General features: G+C 36.9%; 1 long non-coding RNA gene across 1 annotated transcript; it reads right to left on the reverse strand.

Annotated features, from left to right (window-relative positions):
* Positions 1–8,878: 8,878 nt before the first annotated feature.
* Positions 8,879–9,425, reverse strand: LOC149637811 (uncharacterized). The gene is made up of 2 exons (XR_016372322.1): positions 8,996–9,425; positions 8,879–8,939 (listed from the first exon to the last, which is right to left on the reverse strand). It is a non-coding gene; the product is annotated as an uncharacterized LOC149637811 (long non-coding RNA).
* Positions 9,426–9,977: the final 552 nt, after the last annotated feature.

Raw genomic sequence — 9,977 nt, forward strand, 5'->3', positions numbered from 1 at the left:
TACAACAGCCGGAGACACACGACATGTAAACAAGACAAGTAAGGTCAACGCTCTACTTTCAGATTCCTATTACCGCTTCAATTTCGAAACACGGCAACAACTAGAATCTTCATAGCAACCTTCTTCGAAAATTGGATTACTTCCTTGTAAAAAGATTTACGTCAGTCTTGAAAAGAAGAAAATTGCGAAACAACATGAACACCAATGGATTAGTTCATTGAGTCGTTGTAGGCCTATACCAATACGTTTCAATTTCTTACGGAAGCGTTAGACTAATAGAGGATGGAAAAGTGTCTTCTTTCTATTAAAAAAGCCGGCAAACTTTAATCGTTTCCCTCGATTATTTGCAGTTAGTAAATAAAGCCGATATTATTACTTCAAAATCAATCTCCTATACACCGATTGATCTATGTATTAATTGCATCTTGACTAATTGCGTTTCAGTAATGAAAGTAATTTAACTAAGGTCATAATTAAAGTTTGTAACTCAAAGTTTAACATAAAACTATACGACTTTCACTATGTCCTCTAAAAGAGGCTTCAACGGTTTGGTGTTGGCTGGAAGTTAATTTCACAATGAACGGAAAATTTTCATTGCTCAACCCTAGGAAAATAACCTCATTTAGATCGCCATAGTTATGTCTTCTAGTATGAACCAAAAATAAATGGGTAGACAATATTATACTTGTAGAAAAGTGGTTATTAGAGACCACTCTGAAATGACGACATCTACGTAGCTTCCCCAGAAGAACATGTGGAACGGGGTAGCAAAAGAATATAGGATTCTTGTTTGTTCAAATCAACATAGCATTGGCGGTGAGATAGTGAGTGAAATCCGACCCGAAAGGGATGATATACCAGCGATTTGGTTAAAAAATCGTCTCTTTTTAATAGAGCGAGTAATATTTTCTAATGCTAAGGCTTTAGCCGTTTAATTTTCCGAAAATATCGGAATTTTTTAAAAGGGGTACATTATCATTTCTTTGTAATTTCGCTCATTTTGGAATAATTTTTTGTTTTAAGTAAATAATTACGTATTCCAAATTCTCCATATCGAGAGGATGGTGGATGAACCTCTAAAAAGAAATATGGTAAACATGAAATGATTTTTATTCGTGCTTATTTCTCTCAGTGCGTGAAATATTTCCGAGTTTTACCTCAGCACTGAGTGTTAGAGTGACTTTTACTACTTGTCAAATTACACAAAGAAGGATAAACCACAATTGGTGCTGAAATATCCGACTTGTGGCAATCTTAAAGTCGATTATACAAACACCGCGACCGCGCGAGCTTGTGCAATAAATAGCAGACGAGCTATTTCCGACACAAATACGTTCAAGGAGATGGTTTATTGTGATTGGCTAAAATTGTAGAACTATGTCATTCGCCAAAGACCAGCATGAAGTACCCGACGGAGTTGCAAGTCCTGGCCTGATGTAAGTGAGAGTGTCAGTGTTGATTATAGGTTTCATTTTGAAATTTGCATTATTACAATAGGAAGAGTCATACTTATGTTTATTATGTTACTTATGAAAGTAATAAATTAATTTATCGTAGGTAATTAATTCACTGCTTAAGGGTAATTTATGCTGAAATAAAATTATGCAATGAAAGAGGAAGTGACGTTCATTTGGGTAAGTGTTTCGCGGGAGATTCAAATGTCGATTTGGATTTGGGTTAGAGAATAACCAACCCTAATGTTTACATTTGGATTTGGGTATTTAATCATATAAATTTTTAGAGAATTGTGTCCCTGGATACATTTCAAGTGTTCTGCTTATTTCCGCTCTCGCGAATTTCCAGGATGCTCAAAGTATTTGACTTATTTCCGCCTCAATTCAACCTTTTCTAGCTGTGATTTATTTCGTCGGTTTTATTTTAAGCAGGGACGGAAATAAGAAAACTTTGAGACACTTATAAGGGTCACTGCCTCACTGGACCAATGTCCTATAAATTGATTGGGTGTGACCAGCTTGTTCTACTTTCGAGGATCCTTGGTTTTCGATGACTGCGCTGAATTCGCACTGAGAACGGTCTCCGGAAAATATTGGAATGTTGATTTGTGGTATCTTTGGGTGACTTTTTGGTGCTGGTCCTCGTGGGCTGATGCCGGTGACTACGGTCAATCCACTGTACAGTTTGACGCCGTTGAGTTTGGTTGCGTTCCGTTGATTTGTTGTAGGGTAGCGAAATCTATTGTTTTAGTTCTTTTCTGGGGAGAGCTAGTTGAGTTAAAATAACCGGACTGAAAACTGTTATGATAACTATCGAGATAATTCTCGTGGCCTTATACAGGAATTGAGGATAGATGCAAACGTCAGAAAAAACTGTTTAATTAAAATAGTCTAATACAAAAATATCCTTGTTTTCCAGGAGGTTGGTTGTTAATTTTCTGCTACGGCAGAGAGAGGTCTATTTGTTAGGACCTTTCGAGTCGCTGTTAAGGCGTGGTCTGATTTATTTTGGGTTGTTTTTCAAAAAACTCGCTCCTTGGGCTGGTGAAAGAGGCCCAAACAGGTGTAGTCAAAGGGACTTTCTTCCACTAGCTTACGGAGGGGCTTTTCTAGGGTTTTTAACCCTGTCGTTCTCTTTCGAAAATACTTTCGGTTCTAAAATGCATGAATTGAGCATGAATTTCAAATTTTACAAAGGAATATTTTACAAGAGTTGAACTTATACATGAATATTGTAGAGATGGGCCGATACCAGTTTAAACCGATACCGATATGATCCGATACTTGGGAAACCGATACGTACCGATACCGATATTTTACCTGATCCTTCGATTAAACCGATATCAAACCGATACCGATATGGTATCGGTATCGGCCCATCTCTTTTGATGATTCTCGATCCAATTTCGGTACTTGAAACTATAAAACTGGCTTATCATAAGAAAAACCCATTTTAGACACCAGTTACGTTATCCAAATATAGATGAAAAACTGTGCTGTCTCAGAGTTTAGGTCTTATGGCGTCATCTACTCTCAACATAAGTATTTATTTTCTTCAAAAAATATCGGGTAGAAATATCGGTTCATTTTTAACCGATACCGATATATCGGTTAAGGCCAAATATCGGTACCGATACCGATATGGTATCGGTATCGGCCCATCTCTAGAATATTGAAAGAAAGTAACGTGAAATTTTTACAGAATAACAAAAAATAAATACATAAAAACAAGATTATTTACAATCGCGTAATAAATTTTTTACAAACCCCAAAGCTTAGTGATTTAGCATACATATATTACCATGATATTACAATGACATTACAAAAGATAACTTTATCTTACATGTTGCGATCGTACCATATGAATTTGTATCGTCATCCATCATTACTAAATATACATCGCTACAACAATCTTGTTTAAAGTTACAACCAAAACGCTCGCGGTTGAAGGCCGCCATTACACAAACACTGGCCCATGGCTTACAAGATATCTTCAGAGAAGCTCTGAATATGACCTTTAGCGGATGATTTAGTTTTAAATCGCTAAAAAAGCCGCCTCTTTCTGTTTTTGGGTGAACATGCCGTTTACATTAGTCCAACGGGCATGATTTAAGTATCAGGGGTAATTATGGTACTTATGGTAATACAATGAACGCTTTCCTAACATAGGAAGGAGATTTTTCTATATGTCCATCGATGCTTACCCTGGATCGTTATAATGTCTTTCCTACTTCGCACCCATTTTTGATTGAGAGAATGCAAATATTATTCGGAACTAATAAATCAAACGGAAATAATATATATTCTGTTATTGACAAATGGGTAAATTAACTTTACTAATCTCTAAATAAAATTGTAAAATTAGTTGTAAGAGCTAATAAGGTCACGAAATTTCGTAGATTAGACATATTAATATTTTACCTGGAATTTGGTACCCATAATTAAAAGCATCGAAAATCATAATTGATCTTTTATTAATGTAGATAATTGTGGTTCTCTGTGGCCTGGCACTGCTGATTTACATAGCAGGGAAACTGAGCTCCAAATGCGGAAAAATGAAATCGGAACTTTCTCTCATGTTTTTGTTCCAATGCCTTTTGGGAACGAGTAAATCCTTTAATAGGAAGTATTCGTCCGTTGTAAAATTTTAACCGTCTCTTCTCTAAAGGTCCCCAAGGGTTGAAGTGCGAAGGAGTCACTCGGTTTCTTTCAGGAAGTTTGGAGTCTGTCTTCTTTCGTAGTATTGGTTTTTGTGTCTTCGGAAATCACATCGCAGTTTTCGAACAAATGGGAAGCCCTTCCTTTCGACAACATACACGATATAGTTCACTTTCCGGAGGCAGATCCTTTTTTGATGAAAGGCGGCTCAATTTATAGTTTTATTCAGGTAATTTTATAAAGCAAATTTGGTTTATGAACGTTTTACGGTTAGTGTCTTAGAGGAAAGAACCTTTTAGTGCAGTTTAAAATTTATCGACACGGTTAGCCTCTAAGCTTTTACAATATTTACGAGTAGGCGTAAAAATTAACAGGTTAGAGCTTACTTGTTCTTTAATGTTCGACACGCCAAACCAAACTATACATATTTGTATGCTTTTTTACGTAAAACACAATAGCCACCTGTCAGCTAAACCAATTTCTAAAAATAGCTTTTGTCAAGATATGTCTTCTTCAACGTCCTTCAAGGCATTTGAGAAAGAGTTATTTTTTAAATTTTCGTTTTAGAAAAATGCATTGACTAGCCCCGCATTTGCGGAAATAACAAAGCGTGCTGATGCGAATCCACATATGTGTTACCAGAAATTGAGCAACTTGTTAAAAAATGCCCATGTTCATGCTGGAATTGAAGATCGAGAGAAATTCATCATTTATACTAGGACCTTTCTGTGGAATGTAATTAAAGTCAGATACGCTCAGACAAGAATTTGCAAAATGAAATTAAGCAAACCTTTAATGACAGCCCACATGTCCTTGTATTTCAGAAGAAACATTTCCCAAACCCTGATTGATACAATCAACAAAAGGTTAGTTTCCATTTTAAATTTCTGCGTTAATCATGGTACCGTTAAAAGTCTCATTTTCCAGATTCCGCCAGCTGACTGAGGGTGGCTGCTACGAGGACCTGAATCCATCTCTCAAAGTGGAATCGCATCCTTGTCAGACAGTTGAAGCGCCGGATGCCTTCGTCGTAATCAACGTCAAAGCTTTTAAGGCCATTTTTCGCGTCTGTATCCTCGGTTTCTCCGCCTCCTTCGTCGTTCTCTTTCTCGAAATATACGTGAACGCGTTAAAGGTTAACATGTGTACATCTTAGCACATAATATTTTATTGTGCGTTTATAGTACTAATGCTATATTAACACTTGCAACGATTCAGTTGTGATTCTTTAGACATTTGCACCAACTGTAAATAGTAAATGCAAAGAAAAGTCAAGTTTATTCAACACAAAGATTTGAACAGTTCCCAATTCAAATAACACTGAAAATAAAAATATTTCAAATTCTTCGGTGGACTCGCGATTGACGTATAAATTGGTATATTTTATAAACGTGTTTGTTCCACAAAATAAGTTTAAAACTATAATATTTGTCACGTCTAAGTTCCATAGAACTTTGGGAAAACTTTTTTCGACACATTGCAATATTTAATCATGGCACCAATTAAATGAACGTATCGCTCTAATGCGGAAGCTCGGCAATTAATTCCAAAAACGCTTATAGTTTTCATCCTAATAGTTTGTTTGCGTTCGTATGCGAGGATCCATCCCATCAAAGAAATTGAAACCATGCCAAATAAACATTGCGTCGTTACAAAATCGTTAGTACGCCTCAACTTTAGAACGAGCCGAATCTCCTACGTATCTAAAACACTTGATTTCATTGCTTAATATACTGTTAGGATTGTATTGATTAATTGAAAGCAGGTCGACACTAGTATTATTTAATGGACACCGAAAAATACAACCCAGCCGTTTTTCGTGAGGTGAGGTTGAAGCATTTAGTTTTAAAATTCTTCCCACTTTCCAAACAACGATAATGTTTGTGTATGGCAATCCCATGATCTCAGTGGCGTAACGACGTTTGTTGGGCCCGACCGCAAACCACGAATAGGGCGGTTCTCCAGTCTCGAGTATAATATTGCTACTTTTCTATTTCATAATTTAAACAAACGCGCTTTGTCCAGGGCCGTCGCCAGGGTTGAAATTCAGGAAGGGCCGCGGTAGGGCACAATTTCAAACGAATCCATCCTATTCCCAATGCCTGTGCCAAGTCTAAGCGCAAGATTTTTAACGGAAAATTTTGGTCAAGATGATGTATTTCCCGCTTAATATTGGAAAGACTTTGAACGCTTCTAATGTGAAACAGACGACGCATAATTTGAACTAGATAGTTCGGTTAAAATCGTGCTATAAGCCTTAGCATACTCATCGAGAATAAGGTGGATTAGCATTAAAATCCTGTCTGTAATATTTATTTAAGAAAAATTTAGACGATGGAAGAGACTATGTCGATGTGGCCTTATAGACAAATTTTCACAGGCGTTAAACAATAATAAATTAAAATTATATAATACACTTATCACACTTGTATACTGATTGTTTGACCTGGTTAGTCATATATCTTTAATAAGCTTTAATTAAGCAATAATTAAACAAAAGGACAACTTAACGACAGAAACTTAAAGACAAGCCTCTCTGGATTACGCGACTCTGGGGCGCTGGCTGCTTACGCTCTGGAAGCCAATTTGAAGATTTAAACTTTTCCATGTATGAGCATAGATAATGTGCTTATTATCTATAGTATGATATCTTCGATTATCGCTTAAAAATATAAAGCGGTCAGCTTTCAACATAACCGTTAAAATGGCGATACATGCTATCGGAATGTAGGACATAATCCCCCATCAGAGAAGAAATGGACATAATCCCCTCACGTAGGCGACAAAATCCCCCGGACAATTTCCCCCCGAATGGATGTCTGCTATAAAAAGCAGAAGTTTATCAAACAAAGTTTCTCTTTCCCTTTAATAAATCACCAGATGCAAGATACATTAAGCTTCGAAAGAGAATGGATTTAAACGAACATTATGTTGACAGATCGTCAGCGCAGAAATTGACCTACAAATTAAAGTCTGTTATATTTTATCCAAGGATCCAAATTGATTTCTTACTCCGGAAATATGCCCCAATTTTGGCTAAACAGAAAAGGATGTTACACGTAGGAGAAACCGATTACAACATAGTTTCTATGCACATAATATTCAACAAAAAACTGCCGGTGAAGCCCCGTGAAAATCTGAAATATATGTAAGTTCAAGATCAATCTTTAGTGTAAAGTACTACTTCACGTTATTAAAAACTATTTGGAAAACCAAAATAAACGGCACAGAGTGAAGGCAAGGGTTATCTACCTAGTAAAGAAGTTTTCTTATGTCCTGACTGATAATCAACGCCCAGCCCAAACCGCTTGCCCTAGAAGGCTGAAAATTTGCAGGAACGTTACTCATAAGTAGTAGGCGCGTACTAAGAAAGATTTTTCCAATCCGCCGCCATCTTAAAAAATACCAGCTACGAATGATTTTAAAATTCAAATAAGTTTGAAATCTCATCGACAATTTCAAATTAGCACCTCTGAACAATCGCGTAACGCCATGCCTTCTCGTTAACAAAATTCACTTGGCTCTGTAAATGTCAAATGAGATTTAAAGCGACATTTTTTAAAAATTTGTTGTGGCGCTAGTTAAATTTTGTTTACAAGAAAGTCAGGGAGGAGGCGTTACGCGATTGGTTGAAGGTGTTTAATTCAAATTATCTATAATGAAGTCTCAAACTAATTTGAATTTTAAAATCATTCTTAGGTATTATTTCCTGAATGTTCTACATCTAAATATATGGTAGTTAATTGTTTTGAAGCTTAGGTTAGGTTAGGTTAGGTTCTATAACTCGGGAATATTGACACTAAATTCCCATGAATTTAGCGATGAATTGTTTTAAGGACGATTAAAAATGTGGTTGGAATAAATGTGTTTAATTGAAGTCAAGTTTTATGCAATGATTTGGTAATATTAAATCTTTATATTAAAAGAAGAAAATTCAATGTCTGTTCAAGTAAACTTCACTCGTGTGAAATCTTATCATCGTTTTTCGAAAGTTTTCGCTTTTAATTAACAGCAGTCTTTTAGGTGTTAAAATCAATGATAACATTTCGACTTGAAAAAAATCGTAACTTTAATACTCGAGTGAAAGCATATTAAAATCACAAGTGCTTAACTAATTACTACTATAAGTTAAATGAGAGGATTTGAAGTGACGTAAAGTGCAGTTATTTTGAAGAACATAGGAAATTAGGATGTATTATCCAGAAATTCCATTTCATTTCGTGACGTATTTGATTAGCGTATTTCAAGTTAATTAGTAGAAGATCACTTCGGTTATGACAACGGCTACTGTTCCCGACAACAGCATGAGAAGAAAGTAGAAAGGAACGCCGACGCTACTCAGGTCCAAATCAGCCACGCTTTTCAAGGGTTTCTTCCACTTGAGCTGTTCAATCGAATAATCGAACTCAAAGTCCACATATTTGAAAACTTGCGTTTCGAAAATGGGCGCCATGCTGCAATAGAACATTTGACAAAACCCGCTAAAGGTTTTACGATAACATTCGTTACCGACCTCAATTGCACGGACTCGTGCAGTTGGGGACTGCTATTCACCCAAGAGGTGTTGAACATGGTGTGTACGTAGTCGAACGCGACTTCTTCTTGCGAAAAGTAAAGTCCGCCTTTGCTCATGATGAACTCTATACTATCCGGTCTGGAGTCCATTAAGAATGTGAAGAACGTTTTCGGAAATTCGACCGTTGTGATTGCAGCTTTTTTACCGGAAACAATGGGAATGAAATTGCCCTTGATACTATCAAAATAATTGCGGAAATGTTTTGTCCTTTGTGCGCCTAGCCATTCTTTAACAGCCGGGTCCTGGGCTGCCTGTAAATACGCAGCAATTAAGATTTGAGAAACGTAACATACAGTAGGATATTCACCGAAACTTGGAGGAGGCGTTTGTATGTATCCTTGGCCATTCCTGGCGGAATTCCCGATTTGATCAAGCCTGAGAGGGTGTCGATGGTATTGTAGCTTTCCATCGTGAACTCCGTCCGCAAGTAACAACCCAAGTAGAACAGAATGAAAGTCACTCCGATCAGCCACGACGATCAGCAGACGACAAGTGATGTGGGGCAAAATGGAGGGAATCGCTAAATAGGGAACAAAAGTAACAGTTCGCTTTATCATGTGTGATTAAAGCGCCAGCCATCTTTCGTTATGGGGACATAATCTTTGGTAATTGAGTTCCTCATAGAAAACTGGTTCTCTCAAGGGGGGTCAATTGTTATCAACTGTTAGGGATGCGCTTAATCGCTTACGTTCGGCGCAGAAGAGCGACGCGTTTTCCCAAACATTTTCCAGGGTTTCTCGGGCCATTTTCTTAGCCACTCTCTTGATGGGCACCGATTTGTATTTGTTGGTTACGATGGAGTGAACGACGAGCAAAAGTGACAGAAGGACCAAAGTGAACACAATTAAAATCACCACCTAATTGAACCGAGAATGGGAAATTATGAATTGGGCAGTGAGTCTAATGTTTATTGATCGAAATATACTGGAGTGTCCATGTTTAGGAAGGAAAAGGAAGTGGACGTGACACTCTTTGGGGGGCTGAAACTATAATTGCGTCGGTCGTTCCGTAGGGTGTAGACGGAGTGAGATATTTGATTCGTTTGTTGAAAAATGAGCGTGGCATTTCTAGCGTGAAGATGTGAATATTCTACAACCATCGTAAGGATTAAATATTTTAATTTCCTAAATCGGTAAATAATCACACTTACTTTGAAAAGTTTATTCGTAGGTGCAGGTCTATATAATTTATTTATGTCTGAATCATCATGCCACTTGACCCTGTAAAAGAATCCACCAAATAAATTACAATATGATCTTAATATAATCAGAAATATATTACCTTACACG

This window comes from Phalangium opilio, unplaced genomic scaffold (genome assembly GCF_054372755.1).
Source record: "Phalangium opilio isolate 3A_F unplaced genomic scaffold, DU_Popi_V2 ptg000094l_1, whole genome shotgun sequence".
Classification (NCBI taxonomy): Eukaryota; Metazoa; Arthropoda; class Arachnida; order Opiliones; family Phalangiidae; genus Phalangium; species Phalangium opilio.